Below are 12,006 nucleotides of genomic sequence, written 5' to 3' on the forward strand. Positions count from 1 at the left end.
CCCGGAGGCCCGCGAGGGAGCCCCTGGAATGCACCCCAAAAGGCCGGGAGGACCCCAAGGCAGTCGGTTCTATGTACCGGAGCGACTCTGGATTTATCCCGAACAAGGACTGTCGTTTCAGTGTAACCCCATTTAATTTGTGCGTCCCTCCCACAAATTGTCATCCTCCCAGCAGCTCCTTGCAGAGGGACTGCTCCATATTCTCTTGCTCCGGGAAGGTATCGAACGCAATCCGGGTCCTCCTGACCCCGGTCCTGAGAAATGGTTTTGCTGCGTTTGGCGGAAAAGAATATTTTTAGGACGATCATACTCATACGGCTGCTACAATCTCCGTAGTAGAGTCGGGAGCAATGCCGAGCATAAGCCCCTGCCCCCGTCTTCTCCCCCCCCCCCCCCCCTCTTTTCCGACAGCAATTGTGTAGGTCTGGGAAACAGACTCTTAGTCCCTACCTCCCTTTGCACCGTTTGCCAGCACAGAATATATATGTTTGCGACATCCGCCCAATGCAGCTCCTGCCATAGATGGTGCCACTTTCCTAGATGTTCTGGTCTCTGCGACGGCAACCCCCCAACGGGTTTCATTGCGCCATGTTGCCAGGCCGCATACCCAAATACACCGGGTACCCCAATGCTTACCCAAGGACGTCCAGTCCCAGGGCCACAACAGCAGTTGCGTCCTAGCCTTCCACAACCCAGGCGTAGTCACCCGTCATTTACTCCCAGAGTGAAGACGTCTCCCCCTATGCATTTCAGAATTTTACAGTTAAACTGGAATGGATTAACTGGGAAGATCACGGAGATAGTTGATTCCATGGAACGGCACAACATCCGCATTACTGCGATTCAACAGACTAAACTCACAGCAAGATATGCTCTGCAGAACTGCTCTGGTTATAATTTCCACAGGAAAGACCGCGAGAGCGGAAATGGAGGCGGCCACGCGTTTATTATACACCACTCTGTGCAATATTATATATTTGATCCTGGCATCGACCGCAGGGACAATGTCTTAGAACGTCAAGGCCTATCTGTCCGGTCAGGCGATGCAAATCTAGAAATCATCAACATCTATATCCCTCCTGCCACCTGTTGCCCCAGTGGATACCGCCCTAATATCGAGGCTTACTCACTGGCAACAATCGCATTATCTTAGGCGATTTCAACGCCCATCACGATCTATGGCACTCAAACTTGCGGGCGGACAGTAGGGGTGAGATGTTGGCGGATCAAATAGAAGAAAAGACGTTGTGCACAATAAACGGAGACGCTCCCACTCGTATGGTAGGAAACTGTCACAGTTCGCCGGATATATCAATCGTGAGCGCAGAACTCGTAAGCTGCGTCAACTGGCAGCCGATGGTAACATTGGCATCCGACAACCTGCCTATACTTATTTCCCTCGAGCGTACCGATTGTAACAGATAAACGCACTTTCATAAACTTCCCTTTGCAGACAACCGTTTTGCTGTCCTCCCTATCCCGACTGATGCCCGCCAAGGGGAGCGTGCTTTCCGCAAGGTCATTGAATCCGCCTCGGTTCGCTTGTTGTTGTTGTTGTTGTTGTAGCAATGCTCGCCCCACCTAATAGCCGCGACCGATCACAAATTGTCATCAATATCCTCTAACGGGATTCCAAGGAAACTTGCCGTTTCAACAGGGGTGGACCATAAGGAAAGGGGTGTTAGAGGCGTTGGTTCCACATTACAATTAAAGAGATGGTTGGTGTCATGTGGGGACACATTGCAAGCAGGGCATACATTTTGTATGTCGGGGTTGATTCTGGATAGGTAAGAGTTTAACCTGTTACAGTATCCAGAACGAAGTTGAGCAAGAGTGACACGCGTTTCCCTGGGGAGTATGCGTTCCTCTTCTGCGAGTTCTGGATATTTTTCTTCAAGTACTGGATTCACCGGGCAATTCCCGACATAAAGGTCCGACGCCTGTCTATGGAGTTCACCAAGGACCTGCTTGTGTTTTTCCGCTTCATACGGCTGGGTTCTCAGGTGCCGTATTTCCTCAAAATGCTTACGGAGATGACTCCTTAGGCCCCTAGGCGGTGCTGGTTCGTCAATCAGATGTCTGTTGGGATGCCCAGGTTTCTGGGTATTCAACAGAAACTGTTTGGTCAGCATCTCATTTCTCTCCCTGATGGGGAGTATTCTCGCCTCATTATGCAGATGGTGTTCTCGGGACATAAGAAGACAGCCCGTGGCGATTCTGAGAGCAGTATTTTGGGAGGCCTGTAGTTTCTTCCAGTGGGTGGTTTTTAGGCTTGGCGACCATATGGGTGACGCGTAGCACGTAATCGGCTGGCTAATTGCTTTGTATGTGGTCAAGAGCGTTTCTTTATCTTTTCCCCAGGTACTGCCAGCAAGGGATTTGAGGATTTTATTACGGCTCTGAATTCTTGGAACAATTGCGGTTGCGTGCGCACCAAAATGTAGATCCTGATCAAACGTCACACCCAAGATTTTGGGGTGTAGGACAGTCGGTAGCGTAGTGCCATCGACGTGGATGTTCAATATGGTCGACATTTGGGGCGTCCATGTTGTAAATAAGGTCGCGGAAGATTTAGTCGGTGACAATGCCAGGTTTCGCGAGGCGAAAAAACTGGAGAGATCAGGGAGATAGCCGTTTATTTTATTGCATAGATCATCGATCTTTGGGCCTGGGCCTGTGGCCATTATTGTGCAGTCATCGGCGTAGGAAACGATTGTGACTCCTTCCGGTGGTGAAGGTAGCTTAGATATGTAGAAATTAAACAAAAGCGGGGATAGGACACCACCCTGTGGCACCCCTTGTTTAATTCTCCTTTGTTTTGATGTTTCGTTCCTGAATTGCACCGATGCCTGCCGACCACCCAGATAATTTGCGGCCCACCTTTTAAGACATGGGGGAAGGGTAGACCCTTCCAGGTCTTGCAGTAACGAGCCATGGTTGACCGTATCAAAAGCTTTTGATAGGTCTAACGCTACGAGTACTGTTCTATGGTGGGGATATTGATTCAAACCGCAATTTATCTGGGTGCGCGGAGGTAGTGCTATGAAGTTTTCTGAAGCCATGCTGATGAGGGGCTAGCTGCAAATGTGCTTGGAAATAAGGGAGCAAAATGGCTTCAAGCGTCTTTGCCACTGGCGATAGGAGAGATATCGGACGATATGACTCACCTACGTTAGCTGGTTTCCCAGGCTTTAGTAGCGGGACCACCTTGGCCATTTTCCATTTCTCGGGTATGACAAAGGTGGAAAGAGACTGGTTGAAGACATGCGCTAAATATTTGAAACCCTCTTTCCCTAGGTTTTAAGCATCGGCATGGCTATGCCGTCTGGGCCCACTGCTTTGGATGGTTTAGCGCGACCAATGGCGTCCTCAACCTCTCTAGCGGTGATGGTAATTGGTGACGCGCTGAGTTTGTGTTTATGTGCGTGTCTATTGGCTCTCCGTCTATCTTTGTCGACCGTAGGATGCATTATATATTGTCGGCAGAAAGCGCTCGCGCATTTTTTCGCATCCGACAGCACCTTATCGCCAAAGGCGATGGAAACTTTGTCTTTGTGCTTAGTCGGATTCGATAGGGACTTTACGGTGGACCAAAGTTTACCTACACCGGTAGAGAGGTTACAACCTCTTAGGTGCTCTTCCCATTTCGCCCGCTTGTGTTCGTCCACAAGCAATCTGATGCGTTGGTTTATATCCCTTATTTGGGGGTCGCCTGGATCAAGCTGTCTTATAAGGTCGCGTTCCCTCGCTAAGCTCGCGGCCTCCGCCGGGAAGTGGGGCCGGATTTCGGGAATTCTCCCGGCGGGAATGAAATGTGCCGAGGCGGATTCAATGACCTTACGGAAGGCACGCTCCCCTTGGCGGGCATCAGTCGGGATAGGAAGGGCAGCAAAGCTGCTGTCTGTTGCAGATTTATATTCTTCCCACTTTCCTTTTTTGAAGTTTATGAAAGTGCGTTTTTCGGTGACGATGAAGTCGGCGGTACGCTCGAACGAAATAAGTATGGGCAGGTGGTCGGATGCCAATGTTACCATCGGCTGCCAGTTGACGCAGTTTACGAGTTCTGCGCTCACGATTGAGATATCTGGCGAGCTATGACAGCTTCCTACCATACGAGTGGGGGCGTCTCCGTTTATTGTGCAGAACGTCGTTTCGTCTATTTGATCCGCCAAAATCTCACCCCTACTGTCCGCCCGCAAGTTTGAATGCCATAGGTCGTGATGGGCATTGAAATCGCCTAAGATAATGCGATTGTTGCCAGTGAGTAAGGCCTCGATATTAGGGCGGTATCCACTGGGGCAACAGGTGACAGGAGGGATGTAGATGTTGATGATTTCTAGATTTGCATCGCCTGACCGGACAGATAGGCCTTGACGTTCTAAGACATTGTCACTGCGGTCGATGCCAGGATCAAATATATGATATTGCACAGAGTGGTGTATAATAAACGCGAGGCCGCCTCCATTTCCGCTCTCGCGGTCTTTCCTGTGGACATTATAACCAGAGCAGGTCTGCAATGCAGATCTTGCTGTGAGTTTAGTCTCTTGAATCGCAGCAATGCGGATGTTGTGCCGCTTCAAGAAACCGACTATCTCCGTAATCTTCCCAGTTAGTCCATTACAGTTGAACTGCAGAATCCTGAAGTGCATGAGGGGTGACGCCGCCACTTTAGGGGTAAGTGAGGGGTGACTACGCCTAGGTTGTGGAAGGCCAGGACGCAATTGCTGTTGTGGCCTTGGGACTGGGCGCCCTTGGGCAAGCATTGGGGTACCCGGATGATTTGGGTTTGCGACCTGGCAACATGGCGCGATGAAACCCGTCGAGGGGTTGCCGTCGCGGAGACCAGAACATCTAGGAAAGTGGCACCACCCAAGGCAGGAGCTGCATTGAGCGGATGTCGCAAACCTATATATTCTGTGCTGGCAGACGGTGCAAACGGAGGCAGGGACTAAGAGTCCGTTTCCCTGACCTGCACGATTGCTGCCAGAAAAGAGGGGGGGGGGGAGAAGAAGACGGGGGCAGGGGCTGATGCTCAGCATTGCTACCAGCTCTACTACGAAGGTAGTAGTTATGAGTGGTATCAGCTGTTTGAGTTGTTGGCGCCGTGGGGCGCGAGCAGCCGCGGGTACTTGTTGTGGCTTGCTGAGCAGCGAAGCTGCTGGAAGGTAGTGGGGATACGCTTAGGCGTAGACTACGGGACGCCCTTGGGCGTGAGCAGCAAGGAGCCACAAAATATTTATAAAAGTTACGTGGACGTCGGGTTTTGGGATCAAGCCCAGAACAACCTGTCCGATGCAACCATCCCTTGCACGAGACACACTGAACAGAGTATGACCGTCCTAAAAAGATTCTTTTCTGGCAAATGCAGCAAAACCATTTCTCAGGACCGGGGCCAGGAGACGGACCCGGATTGGGTTCGATACCTTCCCGGAGTAAGAGAATATGTAGCAGTCCTGCTGCAAGGAGCTGCTGGGAGGATGACAATTTGTGGGAGGGACGAAACAAATTAAATGGGGTCACACTGAAATGACAGTCCTTGGTCGGGAAAAATCCCGAGTCGCTCCGGTACATAGAACCGACTGCCTCGGTTCGCTTCATTCCCGCCGGTAGAATTCCGGAAATCCGTCCCCACTTACCGGCGGAGGCCGCAAATTTAGCAAGAGAACGTGACCTTATAAGACAGCTCGATCCGGGTGACGCCCAAATAAGGGATATAAACCAACGCATCAGATTGCTAGTGGACGAACACAAGCGGGCGAAATGGGAGGAGCACCTAAGCGGTTGTAACCTCTCTGTCGGTGTAGGTAAACTTTGGCCCACCGTAAAGTCCCTATGGAATCCGTCTGGGCACAATGACAAAGTTTCCATCGCCTTTGGCGATAAAGTGCTGTCGGTTGCGAAAAATTCCCCAGCGCTTTCTGCCGACAATATATAATGCATTCTACGGTCGACAAAGATAGACGGATGACCAACAGACACGCACATAAACATAAATTCAGTGCGCCACCAATTACCATCACCGCCAAAGAGGTTGAGGATGCCATCGGTCATGCTAAACCATCCAAAGCAGTGGGCCCAGACGGCATAGCCATGCCGATGCTTAAAAGCCTAGGGAAAGAGGGTTTCAAATATTTAGCAAATGTCTTCAACCTGTATCTTTCCACCTTTGTCATTCCCGAAAAATGGAAAATGGCCAAGGTGGTCCCGCTACTAAAGCCTGGGAAACCAGCTAACATAGGAGAGTCATATCACCCGATATCTCTCCTATCGCCAGTAGCCAAGACGCTTGAGCCATTTTGCTCCCCTACTTCAAAGCAAATTTGCAGCTAGCCTGTCATCAGCATGGCTTCAGAAAACTCCATAGCACTACCTCCGCGCTAAATGTCATTAGCACCCAGATAAATTGGGGTTTGAATCAATACCCCCACCATAGAACAGTACTCGTCGCGCTAGACCTATCAAAAGCTTTTGATACGGTCAACCATGGCACGTTACTGCAAGACCTGGAAGGGTCTACCCTTCCCCCATGTCTTAAAAGGTGGACCGCAAATTATCTGGGTAGTCGGCAGGCATCGGTGCAATTTAGAAACGAAACATCAAAACCAAGAAGAATTAAACAAGGGGTGCCACAGGGTGGTGTCCTATACCCACTTTTGTTTAATTTCTACATAACTAAGCTACCTTCGCCACCATAAGGAGTTACTGTCGTTTCCTGCGCCGATGACTGCACAATAAGAGCCACAGGCCCAGGCCCACAGATCGATGAGCTTTGCAACAGAATAAACGGCTACCTCCCTGAACTCTCCAGTTTTTTCGCCTCGCGAACCCTGGCATTATCACCGACTAAATCCTCCGCGACCTGATTTACAACATGGACGTCCCAAATGTCGACCATTTTGAACATCCACGTCGATGGCACTACGCTACCGACTGTCCTACACCCCAAAATCTTGGGTGTGACGTTTGATCAGGATCTATATTTTGGTGATCATGCAGCTGCAATTGTACCTAAAATCCAGAGCCGTACTAAAATCCTCAAATCCCTTGCTGGCAGTACTTGGGGAAGAGAAAAAGAAACGCTCATTTCCACATACAAAGCAATTGGTCGCCAAGCCTAAAAACTACTCACTGGAAGAAGCTACAGGCCTGCCAAAATATTGGTCTCAGAACCGCCACGGGCTGTCTTCTTATGTCCCCAGAACACCATCTACATAATGAGGCGAGAATACACCCTATCAGGGAGAGAAATGAGATGCTAACCAAACAGTTCCTGTTGAATACCCAGAAACCTGGGCATCCCAACAGACATTTGATTGATGAGCCGACACCGCCTAGGGGCTTAAGGAGTCATCTCCGTAAGCATTATGAGCAAATACGGCACCTGAGAACTCAGCCGTATGAAGCAAAAATACACAAGCAGGTCATCAAAAAGGCGTCGGACCTTTATGCCAGGAATTGCCCGGTAAATCCAGTACTCAAAGAACAGTACCCAAAACTTGCGGAAGGAAAACGCATACTCCCCAGGGAAACGCGAGTCACTCTAGCTCAACTTCGATCTGGATACTGTAACAGGTTAAACTCTTACCTATCCAGAATCAAGCACAACGCCTCTAACACCCCTTTCATTATGGTCCACCCCTGTTGAAACAGCAAGTTTCCTTCGACTCCCGTTAGAGGATATTGATGACAATTTGTGATCGGTCGCACCTATTAGGTGGGGCGAAGCACTGCTACAACAACAACAGGACCCCGAGGGAGTCCTTGAAATGACCCCCAAAATCATATCAATATTACCCTCAGAAGCTTCAGAACTACACGCGAACTGATTACACATATGGGTATATTTTCAGGGCATCTCGAGGGTTTATTTTTTTATTTTTGAATAACTGAATAAAAATAATGACTAATAAGACCGATTATCATCACTCAGAATATTTTGAATAACGATAAAATGTTATTCATTATTCAAGAAATGCTTGAACAAAAAATAACTTCTTATTCATCAATCAGAAAATTTAAAATGATGAATAATTTTTATACTCAGTTGAGCAGAGCTCACAGAGTATATTAACTTTGATTGGATAACGTTTCCAAAAGCCAAATTTTACTGCGCAAGCATATGGCGATGTTACCGGCATTCCCAAGTACATCAGCAAGTTCGAATGTATCTTGCTGTCCTCAATTTGTTTCAAAATACTGACTACCATTAATGAAAGAAACGTGGTCCTCCAAGCTAAAGACGCCACCATAGATGTTGAGGTTCGACATCTAAATGCCTTATTAGCTGATTTGAAGTTGATCACGAACCAATGGGAAACAATTTTAAACGAATGCAAAACAGTTGCTATACAATTGAACATCTCGCCAAAGTTTTCGGACATTCAAAGAGAAAACCCAAAAGACGTCCTGAAGATAATTTAAATGAGATGATTACGGATGACTCAGAGTCTGATTTTAAAAACAATACATTCCTGGTGATCGTTGATTCGGTAATCACTGGCATTACTGAACGATTTGCAGCTATGAGAAATTTGAACGAGACGTTTGCCTTTTTTTGGCAATTTGAAGACATGGATGAAACTACGGTTCGGGCGAGCGCAAGAAAATTTGTCGAAAAATACAAGTCGGACATTTCTCAAAGCTTAGAATGCGAAATAATTCACTTGAAACACATTTACGAAGCAAATTTTGATAAAGGTCTGTCACCATTGGAATTGCTAAATGCCATCTACATATGTTCAAAATCTATATATGATTTTCCCCAACATTTGTGTTGCTTTAGGTATCTTTTGCACTATACCTTTCACTGTAGCTAGTGCAGAACGATTCTTCAGCGTCATTTCAAGAATCAAAAACTTCCATAGATCGTGTTCATCTCAAGAGCGAGTTTCAGGACTTGCCACGCTTTTTGTTGAATCCGTTTTGGCAAGACAGTTAAATTTTGATATTATTATAAACATTGTGCAGGGAAAAAAGCAATATCCGAACTTTCTTTATTGAATAATTAAAATTTATTATCATTAAATTTATCAGAAATGTATTAAAATGTTACCAAATAACTAGAAATGATTATTTGAAACAATATGTGGCTGTTAAAAGAGAATTTTATTTCTGCGTTACAATGAAATAGTATAAATAGTAAATATTCTGTGTTAATTTTATTGTCAGCTCTTAGTCCAAAAATCATTTAGTTGATGTGGCAAACATTTGTTTTAATGTAATCCATCAATAATGATTCATGAATGAGACGTCATTAATTCAAGTTAATCAAATGTATTTGTGGATTTTTTATAGGGGGCCCGTAAATTATTTAGTCCCGGGCCCGGATTTTCTCTCTACGGCCCTGGTTTGTGGTGTATTATACTATTATTTAATAAATGCAGTATGCCCCTGAAGAAGCTAAGAAGATTAGCGAAACTTGAATAGTGCTTGAATAGTGGAGTCCTTTGACTTGCACTAAAGCAAATTTTTTGGTCATTTGCAGCCTATTTCTATTACGTACATATACAAAAAGTATTGACCAGCTTAATCAAATCTAACAATTCTTTAATTTTAAAATTTTTTTAAATGTTTGACTTTTGGAAAAATATGAATATTGGCCGTAATTTTGCAAAACTTTTTTCTCCTTTTCAGGAGCTCCAGAACTTTTTGAAACCTGCGCAAAGCAGATTTTTTTTGCGAGATTGTGCGCGCCAATTTTACAGATATTTTGTATTACGAGTAGTAACAGTAGAAGAGTAATCAAATGCTTGACTTAAAACAATTTTTATAAAACACAGATTGCATGAAATTGGAAAACAAATTTATTTTATTTTTTTACTAGTTGTATGAAATCTTTATATGTATGTACTGTTTTTTATGAATAAAATGAACAAAACGCTTGAAAAGTTGCGTTAAACTTTTAGCTTTTTTCTTAGCCTAAAGCATTTTTGTTTCGCTCTTTTAGCTTTTCTTTTGTCCATCTAGCCTTTTTTCTGAGAAAATTCTGGGAACACTGATTGCAATCTTACCTTTGAGACCAACTACGGAATGAAAATTGGGTACAAGTAAAGAACTATGTTTTCCTCAGCTTGAGAAAAAGCTTTTCATTTGGAACCTAAGTTGAACAATGGTTGAGAAACAAAAATTTAGATTTGAGAAGTATTTTAGTTCTCAACTCGAGCTCTAATGTGACTCAAGGGGCGATTTATGTATGATGCAACGGGACACAGCGAGACACTTTCTCTCGTGTATACCGGAATTCCTGTTCAGTGATTGACTGTAATACTGAATGAATTGTTAAATTTTTAGCGTTATATAGTGGTGAATATGAATGTAAGTGACTGCAATAGAAAAAGGATCGGTGTCTTGAAACGCAGATTCTAAATATTTATTGGGACGATAAAAAGCTAAAGAGAAAGAAAACTTAAAAATGTTTTAATACTGTCACGGATGTTGGCATCGCTAAGTTATCCCATCACTGAGGCGATGCTAAGGCCATGCCAAGCAGTATTTACGTTAATAATCAAATCAAGTATACACATATATAAGGCAGCCGAAAGATGTCACACACAGATGCATTTACTTATACGCCTATGTATGCGCGAGAGACTGTAAACTACAAACATTCACATCAATAATTCAATCATTATGTATCTACATAAACGAATAAATAATTGCGTCTACACATATGTACGTATACGAGCAGCGGAGCGGCAATGCACAAACACATGCATATATCTTATCTGAGTTGTCACAAGAGAGAGCAATAATTTGTGCACGTAGTTGTGGCTGGCGATTTTGTAGCCGAAACTAACTAGTAACTTCTGGAAATCGAAGAGCCTAGAAGTATGCAGCGTAAACTATAAAAGCGGGGCAGGCGAGTAAGAAGTAATTCAGTTTGATTTGAGATTTGGATTAAGCGCTATCTAGCGAGCTATAGCAGTATTATTTTGAATAGTAGAGTTTCATTTGAGCTGTCAATCAGTTTGGTTATTAAGTAAGCTATTCGTTGCAAAGTACAAGTGTTATTGTGAAGTACTTGTACTTATTACATACTGGAGTTATTTATTCAACAGTTTAGCGATACGAACTTAGCAGAGGGTTGCAAATAAGAGGATTTGCAGCAAATTCATTACAATTGGTGTCAGAAGAGGAATTGTTGAATAAATTCCAGAGGACAACAAGGACATGGCAAAGTTCAGTGAATTGAAGATCCAGCAACTGAAAAGGGAGTTGGAGAGCCGTGGATTGAATACAAGCGGCGTTAAACTTGAACTTCAGGCACGGCTACGAGAGGCAATGGAAGTAGAAGGAATTGACGTGGAAGAGTATGACTTTCATCTTGATGGCGAGGAAACAACAAAAATGAAAGAGACAGTTACGCAGACAGTTACGAGCACAGACTTGAACATGATTTTGGCTGCAATATCTGCTCAAACATCGACAATGTCATCTCAACTAGAAGAACAGAAAACGTATATGTCATCTCAACTAGAAGAACAGAAAACGTATATGTCATCACAGATGGAATCCCAAGAGACACGAATAACATCGAAGATGGAAGAACAGAAAACACACATGGCGTCACAAATTGCAGAACAATTAAAAGAATAAGAGGCACGCATAACATTACAGCTCGAAGCACAAGAAGAGCGTACCTCAACAAAGCTGGAGGCACAGGAAACAAAATTCTCATCGCAGCTGGAGGCTGTTAGTGAACGACAAAATAAAGTGGAGGCCGAGATGGATGCTTTGAAAGATCGGATTCAGGAGTTACAATTGAACCGTCCAATCACTTCAACGTCTACTCTGAAGGTAAAATCCCCAACGTTTGATGGTTCTGTTCCATTCCAGGTATTTAAGCTCCAATTTGAGAAGACGTCGGCAGCGAATAACTGGAATGCTGAAGATAAAGTTGCAGCTCTGTTTGTGGTATTGAAAGGGCCAGCAGCCGAAATCCTACAGACGATTCCCGAAAGAGAGCGGAACAACTATGAAGCATTGATGGCCGCTGTCGAGAGACGT

Source organism: Eurosta solidaginis, chromosome 3, assembly GCF_040869045.1.
Source record: "Eurosta solidaginis isolate ZX-2024a chromosome 3, ASM4086904v1, whole genome shotgun sequence".
NCBI classification, from domain to species: domain Eukaryota; kingdom Metazoa; phylum Arthropoda; class Insecta; order Diptera; family Tephritidae; genus Eurosta; species Eurosta solidaginis.